General features: G+C 36.5%; 1 long non-coding RNA gene across 1 annotated transcript in view; it reads left to right on the forward strand.

Moving 5' to 3' along the window:
* Positions 1-224: 224 nt before the first annotated feature.
* Positions 225-24092, forward strand: part of LOC116444817 — a 29347-nt gene continuing 5479 nt past the window's right edge. Inside the window, exons 1-2 of the long non-coding RNA XR_004240538.1 lie at positions 225-847; positions 2714-2770. This is a non-coding gene — a long non-coding RNA (uncharacterized LOC116444817). The remainder of the gene's footprint in view (positions 848-2713; positions 2771-24092) is intronic.

The following is a 24092-nucleotide window of genomic DNA, read 5'->3' on the forward strand; positions in this document are numbered from 1 at the left end:
AGCAACAGTTTGTTGTAATGGGTGATTCAATGGACCTTCTCTGAAGCAGTAGCCATGGCAACCCCTTTGCGCTGGACTAGTAGCTCTAAAAACCATGAGAGCTGAATGAATTTATCCAGGATATTTGTATGCATTTGCTAAATTCATGAAGATTTCATTTCATGTTTCAAAATTAAGTTTCTAGTATAGGTATTTAAATGCATTCAATTGTAAAGATATAAGGACATTACGTATTTTTAATCTGATAAATCTAGCTCTAACACTTTTCCCAGCCATGTATATTCTGGTGTTTGTTATTAACTGAATTAACATTCAATCTGTCAAGCAACTGAAAAAGGAATCCAACTTGTAATTTTCTCAACCCACTTCTCTGTGTATAACTCCTTGTGAAACTGTCTCAGGATGTCACTTACTGGCAGTCACCATTCAGTATTGTCCACAACTTCTGTAATGTGAACCTTCTGTAATGTGAAGCCCTTACTCGTCCTTATGATCCCCTGCCATATGAAAATTACATTAGTGTTGATGCATGCAACCAACCTGTAGAAAATCTACCTTATTACTGATTACTAGAGCTGCCATTAAAAAAGGAGCCCTGAAGTGAATGAACAGAAAGTAGTTCTATTTTTCCTGGTGTTGTACATGTAGTACGAACAAGGGACCAAAAATATTCTGAACGTATTAGTTCTGATAATCCATTTCTTTTATGTTTCTAGTGTTTTCTGTTTTGTGCAGGAGGCAACCAGCAGAAACACTTCTGTATTTTATTTAATACAATTACCATTGAAAGAAAAAAATTTGAGTCTATTGAAAACATCCCCACTTCACTCCAAAAACAATCCTTGAGGTAAGATTGTATTTTTATGAGACATTTTTCATGTTTTACTCTCTTGAGGTCAAAGAATCTTCAGCACACAATTGTCTTTATCATCCAAAAGTAATTTACATTTAACAGGAATATTTAATTACTTCATTGCTTAAAAAATAAAACCCCAAATCAAATACAGTGATTTATGCCTAATCTGACTGAAAGTTTTGCTTTTAGTTATTCCCTATAATGAGCTAGAGATCAACCACTGTTTGAAATTCTTAGTTTCAGTTTTATTTTTTATTTTCCTAATACTCTTTAATGGTTTCTACTGTAATCAAGAAATGGAAAACAATTATATTTAATGGTGGAAACCCCTTTATTTACAGGTAAAAAAATGGAACTTTCAGAATTCTTCATCTTGCATCTGAAGTAAATATACAACAAATTTTTTAGCTTCAGATCTTTTTTCTATACCTAGGCAATATCTCATCTATGTTTTTATTTTACTTCCATATAAATTTAAAGGTTTTGCCTTCAGAAACGTGCATTCCCCACTCATGCATTCAAGTGATAGCTGCATGGAGTGGCTGAGTTGGAAATTTAAGATCTCAGTTGTCAGCAGAAATAAAAGGTCACCTTTCATTTTGTGGAGCAGGATTTTGAGGGCTAAAGATGTCTGTGGTGGATATTAGGCTGTGTTTCCTTGTTTGTTAGAGCTTATGTAATGTGAAATCACTTGCTTTGACTGTTCCTTACATGTTCTGCGTGACAGTGATGTTGATCGTAAAACCTTCTAGAAAATATAGGAGAGGAAAATGGGCAGGGAGGCATGCAGAAAGCTACTGCTGATTGTGCTCCTTCACCAGTCAACATCTGTTAAAAATAATCCAGCCCCAAAACAACCAAACTTGAAACTGGATTCTAAGTTTTAAACAAACTAATCTGTTTGTGTGTGCTCATGGGCATACCAAGTAGGGATTCTTCAGGGCTCTCCTTGGATCTGAAAAACATAATGAATTGGCATGTAACAGAAGTTGACAACTAATTTTTTAGCTGATATTTGTCTTCTAATAGCATAGAAGACTCCCACATAGGATTTACTGTAGATAATACAATGCAATTCCTATCCAAGTATTTTATGGACAAAGTACTGTCTTGTGGGGATAGCTCCATACCACCTGAATTAGAAATTCAGCATAGAAAGCTTTGTGCTATTAAAAAAGCACATGTATGTAGGGTCCATGGCTTTGCATATGATAAAAGTCAGATCCATCCTCCACCTGGATATCAGTGTCTGACAGAAGAAATGTCCTACAGGACCAGAAACATGGCATGTTTGATCATTTGCTTCAAATTTGGGACCATAACAGCTCCTGTGACCACAGTAGCTACAATTATAATGCCTTTATTCTGAATTTTTGTTGCAGGAAGCTGCAATATACTTTAGTGTGTATTGTGGTAATGCAAGTCACATTTTCTTAGCATCAAAATTATTTACTGATTCCTTTTTGACCTAGCCTGGTTTTGGTTTTTATTGCATGTGAATGAAACGTTTTGATTTGATATAAAGCATGGGAGGTAATATATTGGAGAGGCTATGCTGAATAAACTATTTTACACAGAGTTAAACCCCAGCAGGTTTAAAGCTTTTGTCACTTTGGGTTTGATAAAAAATAATTATGTATGTCTTCCTTGATTTTTCTGTCTCAATGAAGAACTTAGATCTTGAATTTGCTAGCTGGACCCTTTAGTCAGACTGTGTCAAGGATTTTATTTACCACTGTGGTTGAAAACCCTTTCTTTTCTGCCTTAGGGCTTCTATGCATAATTTTGACAACTTGCTCATCATCAAACAAATTGTGTCAATCTTTAAAACTGGTGCTTTCCTTATTTACTTGCAAGGTTTGAATATCCAGCTTCAAGAAGAAAGGAGAAGCCACATGTAAGAAAAATGTCAAGGTAATTTAAAACCAAAGGGAGGAGGTTTATATTTTTCAGGTCTTTACAAGATTTGCTATTCACTCCTGTTTTACCTTTCAGTTACAGCTCTTTGTGTTCCCTGTGGGCTATGCTGGTGCAATATTCTCTGCACTCTACCTCGTGTTTCACTTGTTCCACCAAAGCAAGAGGAAATCATTATTGTATTTCATACGCATGTAATCTCAAATACATCAGATAAGCTCCTTACTTAGCGGGTTTTCTCACTGGTCTCCTTGCTCAGGACTCGTTGACTGCCTCATTACAAAGTTTCCTGTGAAGCTAAGAGTAATATTTTTGATCCTAAAAAATCTCACTTGATCTGGAATCCCATGCACAGTGGTACTGCCAGTTGTGTAATTAATGAGTAACTGGCTGGGTATTCTGTGGTCATAACTGAGGAAAATAAGTGTCTAATGGTTCTTAAGTTGAGATCTATGAGAAAGCACTGATTTATGCACTGAGCTTTCATTGGTTTTATTGGAGCATTTCCTTTTGAAGTAAGGATGTGTTCCTGAATCAGGGTCGCCCCTGTTCCAAAATAGTTTGAAATCCAGCAGCCCTCAGGGTTGATGATATGTTGATTTTTCTGTAAGAAAGATTGCTTGGCTACCACAAGTATTCTCAGTCACAAATTAACCATGGCTTGTGTGAGCTAATTTGCTGTATATTTCAGAGCACAAGCATTACACAGTAAATGACTATGTCTGCCACAGACTAACTGCTTCTGATGCCCACACTTGTGGTGTAGATATGGTCCATACAAATCCTTGAGCTTCAAGCTGTGCTTCAAAATCAACTTAATGGGGAGGCATTTGTGGGAGGCCAAAATACAGAAGTGCTCTTTGAGGAAGCAGTTGGGTGTTTTTATTATTGCATCCTTTCAGTAGTGTTCCTGTCTTATGAAACATCTGAAATAACATTGCATGGTGATTCGATTTGGTTTTGTGGCTAAGAACTGATTTCGACAGATGTCAGATCACTCTTGGAATTTTAAAAAGTTGTATCAAAACATAAATAAAACTGAAATCAGTGTAAGGGAGGACTGATAATTAAATGATAGTAACAACATTTCTTTATTTATTGTAGTAAAGCTAAAAAGTATATAATGAATTTTATATACCTGAACTAGTAACATCAAAGATCATTCTGTGTACGAATCACATGTGTGATGATACAGTCCTTGTCTTAAAAATGCATTAAGAAAAGGAAGTAAGTGCAGAAGGTAGCTGTAGAAGTAGTGCAACTCTTTTTCCCTTTGCTAGATAACAATGTATGGAAACCGAGGAGACTGACTCAAAGGCAAATAATTGTAGATAGTGATACTGATAATGAAACTTTTTAAAGTCTATATTTAAAATTGCCACTTTCCCTTAGGCATGTACCCATCAAATTCTAAGCCTATATTATAAACCATTAAAAACCTGTAATTTTCTTTCCTTTTTGCAGTTCTTCCCTAAAACGAAATTTTTATAAAGACCAAATATGTAACTAATATATAATTCATAAAAACTAAAACTAATATTGTATTATATATATATTATAACTAATAAAAATTAAATATTTTTCTGTTGAAGGAGAAGGGATGGGAAAGAAAAAGAAGGCATCAGTGGTACCAGGTACAGTCATAGAAAAACTTATTTTAGATACCTTTAAGTAGTATTGAATTAGACCCCATATCTTGATGTTGATACCATGACACAAAATATCCTTGCGTCATCAGAGTGATATGAGAAAACTCTAGAATTTTCTGTAACCTGAGTCTGCTCATGCAGTTATGTTAAGATGTTTCCTTATTTCTCTGCATGTCTCTGTGTGTGTGCGCATGCTCATGAATGTTTCTGTTTTTCATACTGGTGTCAGCTCAAAGCAAATGTTAGGAGCTAATACCTACACTCCTGGAAAAGAAAGCTTTTAATTTTTTTTTCCCCTAGTTCAATTGAAAAAGTCAAATCAATATTGGATGAAATTCTGAAACATTTTTAAGTTGTTTTATTTTATTTTGCTCTTTTCATAGTCATTATTTGGTAACCCCCTGCATTACCTAACTGCACACACTGAATCCTCTTCTCATTGTAATTTATCACTGCTGATTTATTAGAAGGAATTCAAGGTTAGTCATTAGCAAACACTAGCCATATTTTCTTGCTGATACAGTACGTAGTTTTCAGCAGTGGGAGGAAAATTCCCCGACAGAATTGTCTGCTCTTTGAATGCCTCCCATAGAGAGGCAAGAGGGAGAGAGAGATTCTCTGAACAAAAGAATCAAATCTGCTTTGACAGCTGCCAGTGCAGCAGTGTAGACCACACCACTTCAAAGCTGTGATGCTCTCTCCCATCAGCATCACTATCGATGCTGCTGGGCTTTCTCTGGTCACTCTGCAGGGAGAGGATAAGTACCTGAATTCTTAAGTATTTTCTATTATTCTCCCTTCCTCCTGGCTCAGGTGAAGACGTGGTGCAGAACTGTTATCTGCAGTCCCCCCTCACTGACACAGGCAGGTAGATTTGTAAGGCTGGTGTGTTAGCTAGTGATAAAGACTGTTTCTGGGCAAGCAAATAAATGGCAGGTCCAGGACATAAACTCTAATAATGAAAACATTTTTAACCAGTATAGTTGATATCAATAATAATCTATATTCAGCTACCTAATAGAAAACATTATTTTTACTGTGAAATAGTTGTAATTTCTATTCTTCCTTTTTCTGTCTTGCGTGAAGAGAAAAAATGTTTATTGGCAATTAATTCTTTGAGTAACTCTCCAGTCTTCATAGCTGTGTAAGTTAAGAAACTACAATGCAAGCTGCCAAAATTGTGCAGTGAGCCATGTCTACTGGCTCTCTTAAGTCCTTGTAGTGAAGTTATCAAGGCAGGAGTGAAAAACATCCTAATGTCTTCTGAACTGCAAACACTGCATTGGGCTCACATTACGTCACTGTCATGCTCTCCATCTATGCTTATGAAATATAAGAGAAACACAGAGCATTTGTCTCTTTCATCACCTAACTCAGCTCTCTCAACATTGCCAGTAGCATGAAAGCACGTTTTAAAAGAAAAAGGAAAAAAGAAAGAACTGTGACTAAATTTTAACTATCTGTGTGGCTGAATCTATTCCTGATATTTGTCAGGTATTTTCCAGCATACTTTTTCAGTATTTTCAACTCCATTGTGAATAGACTGGCTACGCCAGAAAAAGGAGATCGATATGGAGGGGCAAAAATAAGGGAGGGAAAGGCTCTGATTCAGAGATTCTTATTATTAAGTATACATATGTAAAAGTAGGGCAAGTTTAACTGGCATATTACTCAGACCACAGAGGGTAAAAATGACACTCATTTCTTTAGTGGAAATAGCTAAGGAAATCCAAGGTGATCTGAATTACCTTCTGTAAGATATGCTAGTAAGTAGATTAAACATTTAAAAAACCACACATCTCTGCATGCAGTATAAATACAGAATCCTAGAACGTTTTGGGTTGGAAGGGATCTTTAAAGGCCATCTCTAGTCCAATGTCCCTTCAATTAGTAGGAACACCTTCAACAAGAACAGGTTGCCCAGGCTCTATACAGACTCACCTCAAAGTAAATATGAATAATGTGAACACCCTGAAATTGTCAGTTCCTGGTGTCGTTCACTGTAGGGAAAGGCTGCATAGCATGTCTCTTCTGCTTGGTGCTTGAGATTCTCGTGCTATGAGAGATTCAGGTTTGTAAGTCTCCATGTATTTGTTTGCACTGGATCCACCCTTGGGTGGAGCAGCATATCCTGGTTTTGTGTGTAGGCTTGAGTATTCCTGCACCGTGTTCCTCCCACTCTTTCAGTTCTAGTGTTAGTGGCAACGCTTTCTGCCTCCGTACACACTAAATCAATATATGTCTCTACAACCAAGAGGCTGACAGGAAAATGTAACTACACTTGATAGAGCCTTCTGGTGTTCCACTGCTCAGAGGTGTTACTTGGAAAATGGATCGTAGTTACTTTTTTGCTTGATGCTAATAATGACTTGGAAAGAGATTGCCACATGCAAGGTATTATAAATAAAAATGTGTTTTCCAGTATTCAGTATTATCCATGTTTTCTAGATCATTAACATAGGAAAAACTATTTGTTAAAGAGAGTGATTCTCTGTAGAAAAAAAGAATATCTAAGGCAAAGCTTTTCCTTAGCTTGGTCTGTGGGGTACAGTGCTGTTTGTTTCTGTATAAAATGCTTATGTTTGTATTGTGCTGTAAATGTATTTTGAATTGGGTTTAATACATCACATTCAGTTCGGAGTTGTGCTGTGTGTAATAGCAAAGTGACCTGTCTGTGCAGGAATACTGCCTGCTTACACCTGGAACTCTCTTAGGGCTTACGAAATAGTTTGTGTTTCTGAATTTATTCTTTCCAGAGAGCTAGCATTTCTCTGCACTTTGCATGCCTAGAATGTGTAGAAAGGATATTTAACTGACGTGTAATGTAAATAATATGTATTGTTAGTAGATGTCAGGATAGTGTGATTCAGAGTACAATGGAAGCTGAAAAGCTATAGCTTGGTGCTTCTCTTTTTTTTGCCTTGGGATTCAGGAGATGTAGGTAAGTTTGGGGTTTTTTTGTTTGGGTTTTTGTTTTTCTGTTTGTTTTCTATTTCATGTATTATCTGTGTGCCTGAGCACTGCTTTTGAATCCAGGACTTGTTTTAATACCACCAAGATAAATGCAAGTGTTCATGTTACCTTGGCAGGGCTTTGTGCTTAAGCTTTTTATCTGTGAAACAGAGATGTTGAATAATGGCTCACCTTGTAGGTATTATAAGGACAAATGCTCTAGCCTTTGTGAGGTAGAGGTACATGGATAACTTCAGGTTTTGGTTGTAAAGTATTTTTTAATTTTATGTGTAATGAAAAGCTGGTTGTCTTAAACGGTGTTCTTTGGGGAAAAAGTAGTGGTTAAGAGCACAGAGATAATCTTCATTTACATCACCTTTGTATTCAAATAAAAAGGAATCTGCAGCTAGAAGTGGAACATGATTGGTCATCATGCTGTGATCAAAACATAGACTTGGGACAAGGCATGCAAGATGAGCTGTCAGGGTGTATGACTAAACACAGGAACAGAGAGGGGGTAGGTCTGAATTGCCTCTGGTCAGCTGTAATCAGGAACAACTCACAGTCCTTTAGCAAACATAGTTATCTGTGGGACTACAAAGGTACAATGGGTTGTTTTAGCTTCAGCAAATACACCATGCAAAACTCCCCGCTGGAGAGTGCACTGAGTGTATTTTGAGTCCATTTCCAGCTGTGTATTTTGATGACTATTGACTGAATCACAAACCTCACCTGGTTAGTGGCTGAGGCAGGTTTATCATGGAAAGTGGATTATGCCCCACAGTACAGACATAAGCAAACCCTCCCTTCACCCCATCACATGTGCAATTTCTATGAATATATCATTTTATCTTTCTAGACTTTTTAAATCTTGACATATGAAGATGGAACACCAACCTCATCTCTGAAAATTGTATGCCAAGAGAAACAGCAATACGCTCTACCTCCTGTTCCTAGCCCTAGTTTGCCACGATTATTTCAAAAGATCAAATTCATCCAGAAACCCAAGTATAGGTCTGCTTTTGTGAGAAAAAGAAAATATGATCCAGTTTTCTTTCAAAGCAAAGGACAGCATAAGACTCAAGTCACAATTGCATTTTCAAATTCTAGTTGTGGCTGTAGTACAATTAATCAGTAGCTGGAGATAAAAGTGATTGCATTTTTCTGATTTTCCTAATTTGTCAGAGCACTTTTGGCAGTTACTGTTAGCTGAGCAAGAACTGTGTTCTCAGAAATTATTCACTGGGGTATATTCCAGTTACAAAGATGCAGTTCTGGGTCATCTAAAGGGTGTGCTGAAATGAAGTGAGGGAAGCATACGAAAGTTGCTGCTGAAAAATAAACTTACTGAAACAGAATAATGTGGTGTTCAGAAGAAGGGTTTTTTTAAATGTCTAACTTTAAACATTACTTTCCCATGGATCAATGACTAACTGTTTTCATGATATAACACATCAGCTATTTTTTATTATCTCATAAAAAGAATTATTTCACAGAAATACTGAAATTAATTTTATGAGGCACCCTATTTTTTTAATTTTTAAACTTTACTGAACAATAAATTTATATAATATATAAATTATATAATATATAATTATATATATTATATATTATAAAATAGATAATTTTAATAGAATTTATAATAAATTATATTAAAATTATATAAACCCAATTTTATCAATCTACTGAACTGTGGAGATCACCTCTCTTATTTGTGTAAAAAATTCTATTAATTAAGATTTTGCCATAAATTTGATGATTTTTAATAGGTGTATATATCAAAATATGGAAAAGGATCCTCCAAAGAAAGAATCTATGAACTTTCCTCTCCAAAGTCTTAATAATGCTGACAAAACAGGGTTTTGGTTCTTTTTGTTGTTGTTTTGTTGTTTTTTTTTTTTCCCTGGATCCTCATTTGAAATAGATTATTTCAGAGTTAGGATTATTTGATAACTTTAAGAGCTGGATTTTAAAGAGTAAAAGATTCTAGAAATCTTTCCTTTTAAGAATATGATGGCAGAAGGACTTAAATATTCCTGCAAAAGCAATTCTATACTTGTGTAAATAATTCTGACTGCTTGTTTACAAAAGAAGCAGACTCTTAGGAGAGCCATGATAAACTAGAAATTCTTTCACTTGGCAGTCTATTTTGGTGGCTGTAACTTGTTGCTAACTGCCTTCGTGTGGCAACATCCTCACTTTGTGGTGCAGGAAGGAAATAATTTGCTACAATTGAAAGGTCCCTTAAAACACTCTACAAACTTCCAGCCTCACAAGGAACTCTGTGCATTAAACAGTTACATCAGATTTTAATCTTTGTCCCTTGCCCGTGACTTCTGAAGAAGTTCATGGCCAGTTTGCCATGCCATTCTGTGGAGTGCAGAACATCTGATAATTCTCTGTCTGCATCCTGCATGGATATATTCTGAATAGATGTTGCAATAAGATTAGTAGCATTGTTATTGCAATCCACACGTGGTGATTGCTGTACTTCCTTCTTCCGTAGAACTGTCCACAATTTTCACAAGTTCTTTGGAAGTGTGTGAATATAGTGTAATATTCATGAAGTAAGGCAATTTTAGTTACTACATCTGTAGTACGAAAGAGAAGTTCTTTATTTGGAGTGTTGAAAAACTGGCGCTTGTGTTGGGCAAGAAGATGTTTTCTTCAAAGAAGTTTGATTTGAATCTTGATATCCTAAAGCAAGTGTCTGGGACCTTGAAGTGATTCACAAAGTCTCACTCAACCTCTTGTTGAGGAAACAAATACCAATTCCAAAGCAGTGCCTAAAAACTTGTAAGGAAAATGTTAGGTGGGGTATTGCACGGATTGAAAAGCACTGAGTGCAAGCACAGAGTCTGGAGGACTCTAAATTTGAGTACTCATGTGACCCCTTTTATTCAAAAATATGCAGTTCCTGTTGCAGTTTGTGGATCAGCATACCTTGCTGATCTGTGTTATCTTGCCTTAAACCACACCAAAAGAAACAGATTCTAAAACTAGAATGTTTTGAGGTAATGCTCTAATGTGTAGACAAAAAACAGTTTTGCAGGCTGAAGCTACTAGGTCTTACTTGTGATATGATACTTGAAAAAAAAAAGATGCTTGTTATAGTATCCTTCCTTGTTTCAGATCCTAAAGGTTTCTAGACATGATATTACATCTATCAAAAGTTTGTGTTTTCACATGTGTAAGCCCTTTATGCATTTGTTGCATTAAAAAGGCATAGACAATAGAAAGGTATCTGAAGATACTTCATGTTAGGTTGATTTACAGGTTCTAACAAAATTGCTGTAGGTTTCTCTTTGACAGAACTTTTGTTAATTCTTTGTGCTGTTTTGTATTTGCCCCATGTGGCTATCACATTCAGGTTTACTCAAAGCAATTTTTTCTTCTCTTCATTTACACTGAGTGAGTTTCCAGGTTTTGTAACTTGACTTTTATGAAAGCAATAACATCTGGCCATATTTATTACCACTGTTGGCACAGTCTAGGATTTCTGGAAGCAAAAGTTTGCATATGCATTTCTGTCTAACTTATATTTTTACGTAGATTCCCTTTCAGTTTGGAGGGGGGAATATTCTTGTAAAGTCTAAGGGGATCCCTGGCTCTGCTATAATCTTTGCCTTTAAATTCTTTGAAGAAATGTTACTGAAAAAAATGCAATTAGTCTCTATGGATGAAATATAAGTGATAGTTTACAACAGAGATCTAGGATATATGATAATTATGCAATATATTTTAGCCAGTAATAATAAGGCTGTATAACTCAATAAGTATTGTAACAGGAATAGTAAGGTCAAGGCATTTCTTTATGGCCCAAAGCAGGGCAAAAATCAAACAAATATTTACATTCTCATGTTCTCTGTCTACAAGACAAATGTTCTTATTTTTCATAAATAAGAACAAAAATGTACTTTTTTGGCAAATATCTGGTGTCCTAAATGTAATTTTGAAAATAGCTGCCAGATTACCATATAACAGTAAAAGTCAAGTTTATTTAAACTAGCAAAGCAAGTCATCACAGTAAGAAAGAATGTTTGTAGAGAATATTAAAAAAGAGACAATTTTCAAAGCACCCTTTATGAAAAGTTTATAACTTTTATAACATACTAAACTTCTATAACATACTAAAACACACCTGGATTCCCTGGATCCTGTAGAACTGATCAGAGGGATCCTAAAAAGGAATAAATTTTTTTTCTCTCTGGTGTAATGGATGAGATAGAAACAAAGGAGGGGGAAGAAGCTTACAAGCCAGGAAGCATTCCTTCTTGACAGGAGTCAGGCTGTCTGGGAGCCAACATTCAGGCTTCTGTCTTAAATGCCCTGGTGTCTTGGGGATGCAAAACATGGCATTTCCTCTCTTTCTGTTCTCGCAGATAAGACACTCTTCTGTGAGGAATTCCATCTCCTGTATATGTCCTGCTTGGGAGATGTGATCTGAATGTCTGTACAAAAAATAAGTACAGTAGATATCCACATGCACTGAATGCACAAGATGAACTGGAATAATTTTTTAAACTAATCTAAGACAATTTCTGGACATTATTGTATCTGGTCTGCTAACAAAGGATTTTAGAGTTTAATGCAATGGTTTTTATTCTGTTTGAGTTTGTTGTTTGTCACACTGGGCTTACAACACCCCTGACATATACACGACAATCAGTTAACTAAATATTTTTATTATACTGATGTATTTTTTCGCTCAGTTTCTCAAAATTCATACAGATTACAGATCAGGAAGTGTATTCCCTTGGTGTGTAGATTTATGGTGAGGAAAACACATAAATGATACATTACATGGCTATTGTTTCCTTTTTTCTTTTTTTGAAAACACCTCTTATATTTAATGTCTCTTACTTCTCATCACACTATTAGGTTAATGTTTTTTAGTACAACCACAGTTACAGTGTTGGCATCTACACTCTTAAGTTCCATGTAGCATGGATGAACAATTTTCAGCTACTGCTTAGGTAATTTTTTTTCTTTTTACTTGCCAAATGGTCCTACTTTCATTTTAGTTAGTTTTTTGGTAGACAGATTTGATCAGCTATGAACCTACCATCATTACTTGTGTCGGTAATGAAAGGCTTGCCAGGGCTTTAATACCACTGATTCCTGTATTTTAGAATTTACTGGATGGCAGCTGTCCTAAAGGATGTTCCAGAATCTTGCAAGGGAATTATTTTAATTTACCGTCTTGGCTTAGTGCAGATGATGCTTACTATGTGGGAACTGGCAGATGTGTGCGAGAAGGCATAACTTGGCTTGCCAAACAGTTTAGAGCTCTTTATTGGGTAGAGATACAGTATGTCTCTGTTTGCCACCCAGCCTAGAAACCAGATAATGCCCTTAGGAGCAGTCTGTGTGTGACACAAGAGGATTTCCTTCAGATAAACCTGTTGTTCACTTCAAAAACAATAGTGAATTTTAAGTGTCAGTTTTCATTCCTGTCTTAAATGGAATTACCAGAGACTTTGCAGTAGGATGGACTTATTATGAATGTTTTTGTTGTTAATTTAGGATGGGGAGAACTTTCCAATTCAAAGAGGAGATAAACATGTCTTAGTGAGAACGACAAGAAAAAAAATCACTATTTCCAGAATCTGAATTTTTCAAGTTAGTTTCCAGATCCTTGGGTACTCTTGGGCTGTGAGTTTTCTCAGATTATGTTCAATTTAACCTAGAAGCCCCTTCTGGCAAAGTGCTTACAAGTAGCTAATATTTAAATGCACATCCTCCAGCATATATAGCAACTTTGCAAGCCAGTGAGTTCCATCCAGTGGTCCCTTCCTTGTGTGCAAATGCCTGGTAGTACTGCAAACTACATCGTTATTCAACTCTGTTTTGGCTGCAATGAGCCAGTTTGTAACCATCTCATTAGGCAGCACTTTTGCCTCAACTTCCATGGTGGTTAATCCCACATATTGCATTGGGTGCTAAGATATTACTCTACATGGCTTGGGCAGAGGTGAGGGAAGGGTGTTACTAGCAGTGCTGCTATCAACTACCACATTCTAGTGCTTAGATCTGCACTATTATTTGGGCTAAATCTATCTGGAAATACGTTCAACTTTGGCAGATGGAAGCCGAAGCATTCTCAACTCTGCTGCACATGCTTATTGTGGGAATTCAACCTTGACCAAATAATTGTCAAAAACAATCTGGGGAAAATTGAGGAACTCTAGGCAAACAATAGGTCGAAAATTCCTATGATTTTGGGAATGGGGAGGCTGTTTTATTCTTTTTACTAGAAGATGTAAAATTTACAACCAAATGCACATTTGGTTTTGCAGTTAGTAGCCATGCATGGTAGCACTGCAATTTAATACAGCATTCACCAAAGATTAAGCTTGAAGTTTATAACCAGAAATAAACACTTTTGGGTTATATGAAGACTCCTGTAAAACAAGCCATTTATGCAAATACACATTTTATTAATTCTTTAAGAGTGACCATAGGAGACAAGGTGTACCTTCCAACATCCTGTATTTCTTGAATTTTTCATACAGCTGAAGTAAAAAGCTTTTCCCTACTTCTAAAAAGAATACAAAATTCAAATTTCTGAAATGTTCCAAGAGAAGTGGATCACAGAAACAATAGTCATTTCATTTAAAATTGTTATGATATTACTTTAAAATTAGGTGATATTTATGCAGGAGTGACTTACTCTAAATCATAACATTACCCCAGCCTCATTACATTTGCTGCTGAATTCAGAGTGCAGGGATGGAGGGGAAGAGAGAGAGAGAAATCCTGCAGAACCTCAGCATAAAATTTGTAAGCAAATGTGTGTGTCCATGTGCTTACGTATGTATGTATCTATCTATCTATGTATCTCCACAGTTATTTTGAGATCAGATTATTTTCTAGCTGCTGCAAGAAAGTTTCATTTGGTTTCACATGTAGCATTTGGTTTTACATGTAGCATTTTAAAAATCTTCTACACTAATGGAAAGCAGTTATAAAAGTGCTTGAAAATCAAAGTGATCACTGAGCTCATTTTAAACAGCTCTACAGTCAAAATGGTTTGAAGATACCTCACTTGATTTAACAATTAAACTCAAGAGTTAACTTACATTCTAGCCCATCATGGGTTCATGAGGTATAAAATAAAGTACAAGAGACAAAAGTTTTCTTTTAGAGGTTTAACAGATATGTCAACTGCTGAAGGTGTGAAGTTATTGGAGGACAGAAATAATCTGTGTCCTTGGGTTAGAAAAGTCATAGTAGTACTCTTCTCTTCTTTGGTGTATATTAATAATCTGGCATTCAGTACCACTACTGTCTGTGTTCTGGCCTGCAAATTTTCTGTCAACATGCACAATGGGAGCCCATGGAAAAGTTCATAAACAGCTTCTCTTCCACCAGCTGCAATGCACATTGGGTTAGAGAATTTTTCTTCTCGTAAAGATGCATGGTGATGGCTATAAAAACCTGGCAATTTTATGTCAGTTAGACCACTGCATTTAACAGATGCAGCATCTGCCTTCATTTGCCTTGGGTAAGAGCTTTCAACAACTGAGTTTTCTAGGTATGTATGCTATGTATTGCTTTTTTGCTTTTGTTTATTGCTTTTTTGCTTTTGTTTGTGTTTCCAAAATTTTTCTGTGATCTGTACCATCAGATCACAGAAAACCAACTATCAGCATTGATCATAATTCTGGTGGGTTTTGTTGTGTTGGTTTGTTTTTTTTTTTTAAACTCTGATAAAATGTCAATAGTGATGCATAAGCTGAGTAAGCTGGCTATATGAGTATATGCACCTATGCACCTACTTCTCTCAAGAATGTTTTGCAAGAAAAAGATTTTCTGTCATCTGTGGTTGCTCAGTAAAATTGTCAGAGGGTTGTGCAAAATTGGTTACAAATTACTCCAAAGTAAATGATATAAAGGTTGCAGAATCCAATCAGTAAATGTCAAAACCTAAGGACCACGTTTGAAATGAGATAAATAAAGTTAATTACTAACCTCATTAATTCAGGTGATTTTAGGAGGATTGTCTCCATGGTAATGCAGTTTGTGAATAATTATTATGATTAATAGATTTGATGAAAATACAATGTTTTGCCTACCTTTTATTGGCTACTGCAGTAGTGGCTGGCATCACTCTGTGGTTTTAAATTGATCTGTGGATTAACCGCCAAGCAATTAATAATTCTGTTAGGTATCTATCACTTTTATTAGATTCAAGACCGTTAAAGGAAAACAAATGATCATCAGTTTCAAGGGAAAAGAAGGTAGTACAAAACTTTGGCCATGGCATCCACTGAGTTTTCAAAGCACAGGCAGCACTATGACAGGGAGAACAGAGATGCGCCTTGAGGAGCGGTGGGGTTGTGGTTGATATGAAATACAGCTGAATAACTGCCACATGGTCGATGAATCTGATGGGTTGGTTTAGGATTTTTCTAGTTACCTTGATATCCTCTTTATTCCTTCCATTACTGCCTGAAATCCTAGTTCTGGCTGTATCAAAAGCACAGGATGCTAACCTTGTATGCTTGTGCTTTGGGGATAAACCTGCTGTACTTCAGCAAGAAATCCAGTAACAATGGCCTCTCTGTGGAGACTGATGGAGTGTCTGTCTGTCATTCTGTGACCTTCTGCCTTCTCTTTGAATGACAGCCCTTTGTTCATCCTCTCTGCTAGATTCATTCCTAAGGGAAAACCCTGGCACACTCACACCCACACTATATGGAGCAAAAAAAAAGGAAAGATGGGGACAGAGCAGTAGCCTCAGAGTCTTGTCCCATCACATGATTATGTGATTATGCTAGAGGGAAAAAAAAAGTATTGAATGTGATTCCGTGGCCAAAACGGTCCTTCTCCTCCTTCATACCATCTGCATCATCTGAGAGCCAGGCTGTTTTGAGTTACAGAAATTTGAATTAACTATCTCAGATAGTACTTGTTTTGAGCCTTCTAAATTGTGACAAAATTTCTCACTTTAGCAGGCAAAAATGATAAAAAGAAGCACAAAAATCTGGCTTCCAAAATGTCAGAAAAAGGGAGCAAATACTCTGCTAGGATTTCAGCTGCTTGAAGTAGAAATAGTAAATTCATTGGAGTAGTCAATATTTTTTTGTAGAAATTTTTTCTCACAGCCCATGTATTTGACTCAACTTTGGCAAGTAAAAGTAAACAAGAGGATACCAAGTCATTTGTCCAGATGAGGATAATATTTATTTAATGTAGAATAATCTTTCGTGTGAACTACCAGCAGCAGGCACCTGTATGTGTGCATTTTCTTCATTTTAAAAGAAGAGAAGAGGGCCACACATTTTAACACATTTAATGTGGTTTGGGGTTTTTGGTGGGTTTTTGTTTTGTTTCCTTTTGGTTTTTTGTTTGTTTTTGTATTGCCAGATGTTTAAACTGGCTGGCCTAATTGTGCTGTGTTCTTTTTGGGTGTCGGGGCTGTTTACAACCTTGGGGAATCTTCTCCCTCTCTCCCTCCACATCACATTGGCCATCCCCTCACAAACACAGGCTCAATGCCAGTCATTACATTTTTATGTATGTTTTATATTATATATATATATATATATATATATATGCACAAAAAAAGATGAAGCTATGGGTCTGTGAAATGGTACTGTGAAATTTCTTCTTGATTTTTTTTTTTTCTGAAAAAAGCGATAAAATTAAGTATTTTTAAAAGGTTTTATCTTGCCCAGTTCCAATCTCAGCAATTACCTTGTGGTGGAAAATATTTCGTGGTATTATCATAGGACAAGCATTCAGACAAGAACTTTGTGCAGGTATCCTCCTGTACCAGTGCAAGTTCATGAAGTCATGACTAGACTGATACTAGAACACACATTTAGTTTGGGGTCTTATGCTGCAGAGATTTGAATATAACAAGGAGATGTGTTTTAAACAAAACATGAGTGCCCATGACAGTAGCCAGCATTAAGAGTAGAGCATTAAGGAATATAAGTGATGTCTATAATGGCTGTGGTACTGATGACCGATGAGAATTTGAAATTAATGGTTGTTTTTCACATTACTGAATGTAAAAGGTGCTCTTAAAGCTCTGCACAGGAAATGGTAGTCCTTAAAATATCTCTGTTTAAGATGTATCCAGAAGCAGAGAAACTTTCTGTCCAAGAGGCGGTAACCATCAGGCCTAGACTGTATAGTCCAAGAAGTAAAAAAAAAATCCTATGAAATTTTCCCTAGGAAACTCCGAGTTAAAAAATCTGTTATCTAAAGAGAAGGACTAAGGAAAAGATACTAGTTTGACATAGGGCCATCTATAATCCTCTATACAGCGGACTCCTATGAATTATTTACTATGTATGTACTAAATAAGGGAAATGGAGCATGTAGAATATTGTTTCTTTTACTAAAGTAACATCTTGAAAAAACAAAGTTTCCTCTGTGACCCTTGAAGTACTTCCATGAAAAGGTAACTAGCAAACAGGTAGGTAGAGGCAAACTCCAAATGTCATAGGCCATAGTAAACACCAGAAGGATGCTAAAGACTAATCAGAAGTCTGATGTATTCTGAATTTTTTTATAATGTGGTAAATCATCCCTAGTCTCCCTGCTAGATGCAACAATATGCTACTTTCCTAATTAAGCAATTTAATATAAGAGATTAAATTTACTCACATCTGGTTCAGCTACTAAAAATGTAGCTGGTAAATTCTGCAGATCTTTTGACATCTGGGAAAATATTCTGACTGTTAACAGGAGGATCTGATTAATTTCTCAGCAAAATGTAAATACTTTTTGAATATGGGAAATACTGCAACCTCATTTTGTGTCTAGAAAACTTTAATCAATGGCTAAAAATTAGGTTAAGCAGTATAACTAAAAATGTGCTAATTACCAAATGGATGCCATGTAAAAATATGAAGTGACTTTTTCTGAAGGAGAAAGTGAACTGTAGTTTCAGCTGAACACCTACAGGGTACTCAATGAAAGCTACAGCTGGAGATCTTGATAACATTTCTGCTGATCTTTAATCCTTTTCTCCTGCCACTGTCTATGTTATGCTGTGATACAGATTAGCTACAAATCAATGTTAAGGCTGAAAATTCATGTCTGTGTGCACACATGATTTAGGCGCCAAGTGGACTGCACTGTTTATGATGACAGTCATTGCACTGTGGAACTGAAGCACAGTGTGGATGACAGAGGCAAAGATGCTGTAACTCTTGACATATTTTCATATGGGTAGAAGCAGCCAAGGAAAAAACTTGAAAGACTATTTTAACATCCATATCTCCCATCCCACACTCCTTCAAAATGTTGGGTAGAGAGCCACAGTGTTGGAAAAGTAATCTCTGCAATAGCTGAGGTACAAACCTTTGCATATAGCAAAACCTTGCAGTCCAACATTCTGATCTGTAGAGAAATAAAACATTATTTGCATTGGTACAAATATTTGGCAGTGTACAAGACATCTGTAAGACTAAAAAAAGATAAAAATTGATCAGATTGAGTTCTTAAGGACAAGGTGGTATCATGATATCAGCATTTGACGTAGTAGGCAAAATGAAGTGTCCACAGCTTTAGCAATCCAGACACTGTGTAATAGAAATCCCAGAAATAGAACAGTATTTATAATTGAGTTTATTATATTAATTAGATAAAAATCTATTATTACATCTATATACTGATATTAATACATACTTAACAATAATGTATTTATATTCATAATTAATTTTTATATCTAGCTGAGAATACATTAATTGCAATCTGTAATACAGGAAAACATCTGAAAATGAAACATGCAAAAAACCGCTTTTGTTGAATCTAGAAACAGTAAAGGGAAGTGGAATTTAATAATCTCATAATCATGCTATTTTCCATCTATTATGTTCTCCATAATGACTGTGATGAGCACTTCTAATATTCCAGTATCCAGAAGCCAGTCTGAGTAGACTGGATTTCTCCATCATCATTTTGTGGTTCATTAGATTTTTATATACTGTAGTAGCCAATAAGGAAGCATTGGGAACTCTTCCAGGAGCTAAATCAGTGCTTCATTAGTTTTAAGGCTGTCTTTCAGCCTCATGCGTACTTGTTAAAAAAAAAAAAAAGAAATCCTTATTCTCTGTGGAGTAATGAAAGAAAGACCCTCTTACCTTTACAAGGTTGTATCTTTTTTTTCCCAATAGTATATTCTCTTCTGAGATGAAATGTACAGAAAATTGTGTCTGGCTGGAATTCTACACATCCAGGTTATGGCCTTAAATATAATGTCCATTCAAGTAATTGAGCATTTGATATGAAACTATCAAAGACAAGTTTACATCCAGAAGTGCCAGTGGCATTATAAAAGTCACTGTTCTTGATGCACAGTTAATGGCGTTACAACTTACTGAGAAAACAGTCACAACTGAGAAAATCGTTGTCTGTGAGCACCATGCACACTTTCATTAGAAAGGAAATGAATGACTCTCCTTCAGCAAACTACCATGGGATGCATGATTCCCCCCCCTCCCCCCTTCCTCTTTCTCTACCTCTGGCCCGCTCTGCACCTCCTCTAAAGTTTCAATAACCTGCTATCAGGCCTTGTGCAAGAGCTTGGTGGTGAAGCATGCCTTGATTGTACTGGGAGTTCTTGCAAGGCTGAGGTGCCAGCAGTACTGACAGTACCAGGAGCTCCTGCTGCTTGGACAAGATGGGACATGGGAGCAGGAGTGGTGAGAGTCACCCCCTGATAGCTTTGGAACTTTTCTGAACTGGAAGGGACCACAGTGGGTCACCTTGCCCAACCTCCCTGCTCAAGCAGGGTCATCCCAGAGCACATGGCACAGGAGTGCATCCACTTGGTTCTTGAATATCTCCAGTGAGGGAGACTCCACCACCTCTTCAGACAATCTGTTCCAGTGCTTGGTCACCCACGCAGTGAAGAAGTTCTTCCTAATGTTCAGCTGGAACTTCCCGCATCAGTTTCTGCCCCATTGCCTCTTGTCCTATTGCTCAGCACCACCGAGCAGAGCCTGGCTCCACCCTCTGACACCCTCCCGTCAGATACCGACAGACACTGATGAGGTCCCCTCTCAGTTGTCTCTTTTCATGGCTGAACAGGCCCAGCTCCCTCAGCCTTTCCTCATAAGAGACATGCTCCTGTCCCTTCATCATCTTCATTGCCCTCTCTGGAGCTGCTTCAGGAGCTCCATGTGTCTTTTTTACTGAGGAGCTCAGAACTGGACACAGCACTCCGGATGTGGTGTAATTATGGGTGAGTAGAGTGGGATCCCCTGACTGATCCGTCACCTGAGAGTAGCTGGATGGGTCTTAGAATGAACTCTGTGTCAGAGTTTTTCAGACTCTGAATAGGCATTTTTTCCCCCAACTCCTCAGTATGTGACAAAGCCCACTACCATTTGTTAAAAATAATTTTGAACAGAAAATAACCATTCTGAGATCCCCTTTTGCTAGTTTTTTTCCAATTCTTTGGAACTAGAAAACCTGGGCTAACATTTCCCTTCATTCTAGGGAAAATTTTGGAAAAAATAGGTAACAAATGTAAAGGGTTTAGATATTGAGTTCTGCACTGAAATCCAAATATCAGAGTAAAAACTCTGAAGAACAGCAGTTGCATCCAGTGCACCCCTAGCATTGTTTTGCCCTTAAAACTCACCTTAATTTTGCAAGCATAATTAAATGGTATTATCTCTCTGAAAAATATAATCTTTACATTTTTGCTGAGGTTTACTTAAATTGTCAGTGACAGTGCTGAAATATTTAAATAAGGGATTCAGGGTTTTGACACTTGCCTCGCAGTCTATTCTATCAAGTAAGAGAAAGATAATCATGATGGTTAGGCATGTTCAGGTAGTGCACTTTTCTGATAGCTAATCATGTCAGAAATATTTCACCATGACTTGAGTATAACCATCAACTATAATTTCCGTTCTGTTTAATGTATTTGGCTCTGAAATAGTGATGTAACAATTTCAGAAAGATGCTCTCTTTATTTAGTCAACTATGTGAATTAGTAAGAACCCTCATGGGTACCAAGAGGATGTGTATCACTCAGTGATGTAAATTCATCTTTGCATCCACAGAGTGAAGATAATTCTGGTGGCAGATTAGAATAACATTGTTGTGATATTTTCTCTCACAAAAGCATGAAATTTGTCCTCTTTACTTCACTGCAGTTCACCTCTTTGCCTGAGCTTCACTTGAAAAATTATGAAGAACAACACACAAACCCCCAAATTTTCACAGAAATAGTTATCATACAGTGTAGCAGCCTTCTGCTTCCTTTGATATGGGTTCTGTCTCTCACTCTCAACATACAGTCTTATAAACCTTATTCATTCATATATGTTTTGGCTGTTCTGTCAGGGAATTTTTTTCTCATTATGCTTATTTTAACCTCCTGAATTCATCTTACTAGACAGCAAAGGTGTACCTTATTCCAGGTGAGGTTTCACCTCACCTTTTAATTTTACTGAAAGCACCTGTAAGATTAAAACCAAGGGTATACCATTTAATTTGTCTTTCAGCAAACACATGTGTACCCCAGGTTTTTTCTTCATCACTTCCCTTTGACAGGAGGTTTTCTTACTTATTTTGATGCTTTCTATTCAGAAACTGACACTTAATACTGATAGTTTAGATACTGTAATTCTGGCTAATGTCTGTTTTCTCAGTGAGACGGGTCATATTTGGCAGGCCTGTGCATGGGCTGCTGTTGACTATAGGATACGGTTGCTTACCTACCTGTGCTTGTCAAACAATCAATGAACATTTAATAGTGTTTTAACAGACTCTTACAGGTGTGAAATGTTCTGTAAAACAATGCATTTTCCATTCTATATTATGGGAGTAATTCCAGCTACATACTGTTTAAATATCCCCACCAGCACCATGCAAAGTAAATACATACCACACTTGAAACTGGTGTCAGAATTAGTTGTGTTATACTGCTTGACTCCTCAAACCTCAAGATACTGACCTTATTACTAAACTTCCTACAGGGAGATTGATGCTCTGGGGCCTTTTATCAACCAGGCACCTGCAGCCATGGTCATGATGCCAGGCCAGCTCAGAGCACAGGCAGAATTCAAGACTAGGTATCAACCTCTTCAATTCTCTGTGTGCAATGGCTTCAGACCATGCTGAAGATTTTCTTTGCCTTCTCCCAGCCCTTTTTTTACCACAGATTTTAGCCCCCCTTTTTGCCTTAGCTCCCACTTCTCCTGTGTTTATCATTAATGTAGTAGTATCTTAAAAAAAATTGAAATATAATTGAATTATGCATATATAATGTATGTGGGGTAACTGACACTTCAGACTATTTCCTGTGCCAAGACAGTGCTACTTTTCAGGAATTCAGCCTAGTTTTTGAGACTGTGCTGGTACATTCCTGGTTGTATTCTCATTCTCCAAGCAGTGTCTTCCCAATTTTCATAGATATCCTATTTTCTTCCTGTAAGTATACAATCCTCTTTGGCAAATGACATAGTATTATATGCAGACCATTATATAGCCTTATAAACAAAAATTGGCAAATTTGTAATGATTAAAGGCATTTACATTTAACATCACTGAAAACCAGGCTCCTACAAAGCTCATACAGCAGTTCACTTACAGACTCAGCATCTAAGTAGAATAAATCATACAAATTGTCCCACCTTTAATTTTCAGAAAATGATTTAATGTAAAATGTAGTTCAAAAAGAATGTGAGGTGCCTCTGGTTTTCTCTCTAAATGCTTTGTTTTCTTATTTTCAGAGATCATGAGTATGCTTTTTATTTCAAAGTAGAACTTTGGAATGTAAATCTTACTATGTGCTGCATATCAAACGGCAAAGTAACACTTGCTAATTTCTCACATGTTGGGAGATTTATACAGTTTTCCACTGCTCCTAAGTTGCAAGTATTTGCATTACAAATAATGGACTGAAACCACACTAAGCAAGAGTTTCTCAGAGCAGAGGCCCTGCAAAATGCAGTTGTACAAAGGGAATTAATTAGCCTTTGTTACTGCTGTGTTCTATAATATGAAGACACATTGCCAGAATGGATTGTAAGGGGCAAGGAAGTTTTTCTTCATAGGCAAAGTGTCATGCTCCTCTGACGCTTTCCTTATTGATAAGATTTAATTCAGATCTTCAGGAGGTGGCAGTTTTGCTTTCATTTAATATGAGACATTTGAAATCACTCCCCAGAAAACAACCATGGTATGGTAATTACATAGATGAGTTGCTGCCTCTGTAATTGAACCAATAAAGTCTTTGTCAATTTTAATGCTTTTAACTGTTTTCTTTTTAGAGTTGCAAAAGGGAGGATTATGTTATTCTAAATGTGGCCTTAAGTAATGCACATTTTGATTCAGAAATACACTAATTTGAATTGTTCCCTGTGGTGTCATCTCTTTGTGTTACACACTGAAAGCAACAAGTAGTTTGTTTCCATAGGTTTTATTGTTTATATTTACAAGAAATAATGTGACAACAAAAACTTCAAACAAACAAAAGTGTAGATATTTTAAGGAAGAATGTTAGTCACATACAATTACAAGCCTGTTCCTTTCTAAAAGATGTTTTTTATGACATGATGTTACTTTTCAGCATCAATAATTTTTGAGCCCATTTAATAGATGATCAGTGTTCCACTCAAAACATATAGAAAAGTGTCCAGTTAGAGTAGAATATTATCAGATTTTTCCCTTGGGTTTCTTCACTCGGAGAGAAATAGCATAATATCCATATTTAATAAACGATTGACCTAAATGTTTGC

The sequence above is a fragment of the Corvus moneduloides genome, chromosome 5 (assembly GCF_009650955.1).
Source record: "Corvus moneduloides isolate bCorMon1 chromosome 5, bCorMon1.pri, whole genome shotgun sequence".
Taxonomy (NCBI): Eukaryota; Metazoa; Chordata; class Aves; order Passeriformes; family Corvidae; genus Corvus; species Corvus moneduloides.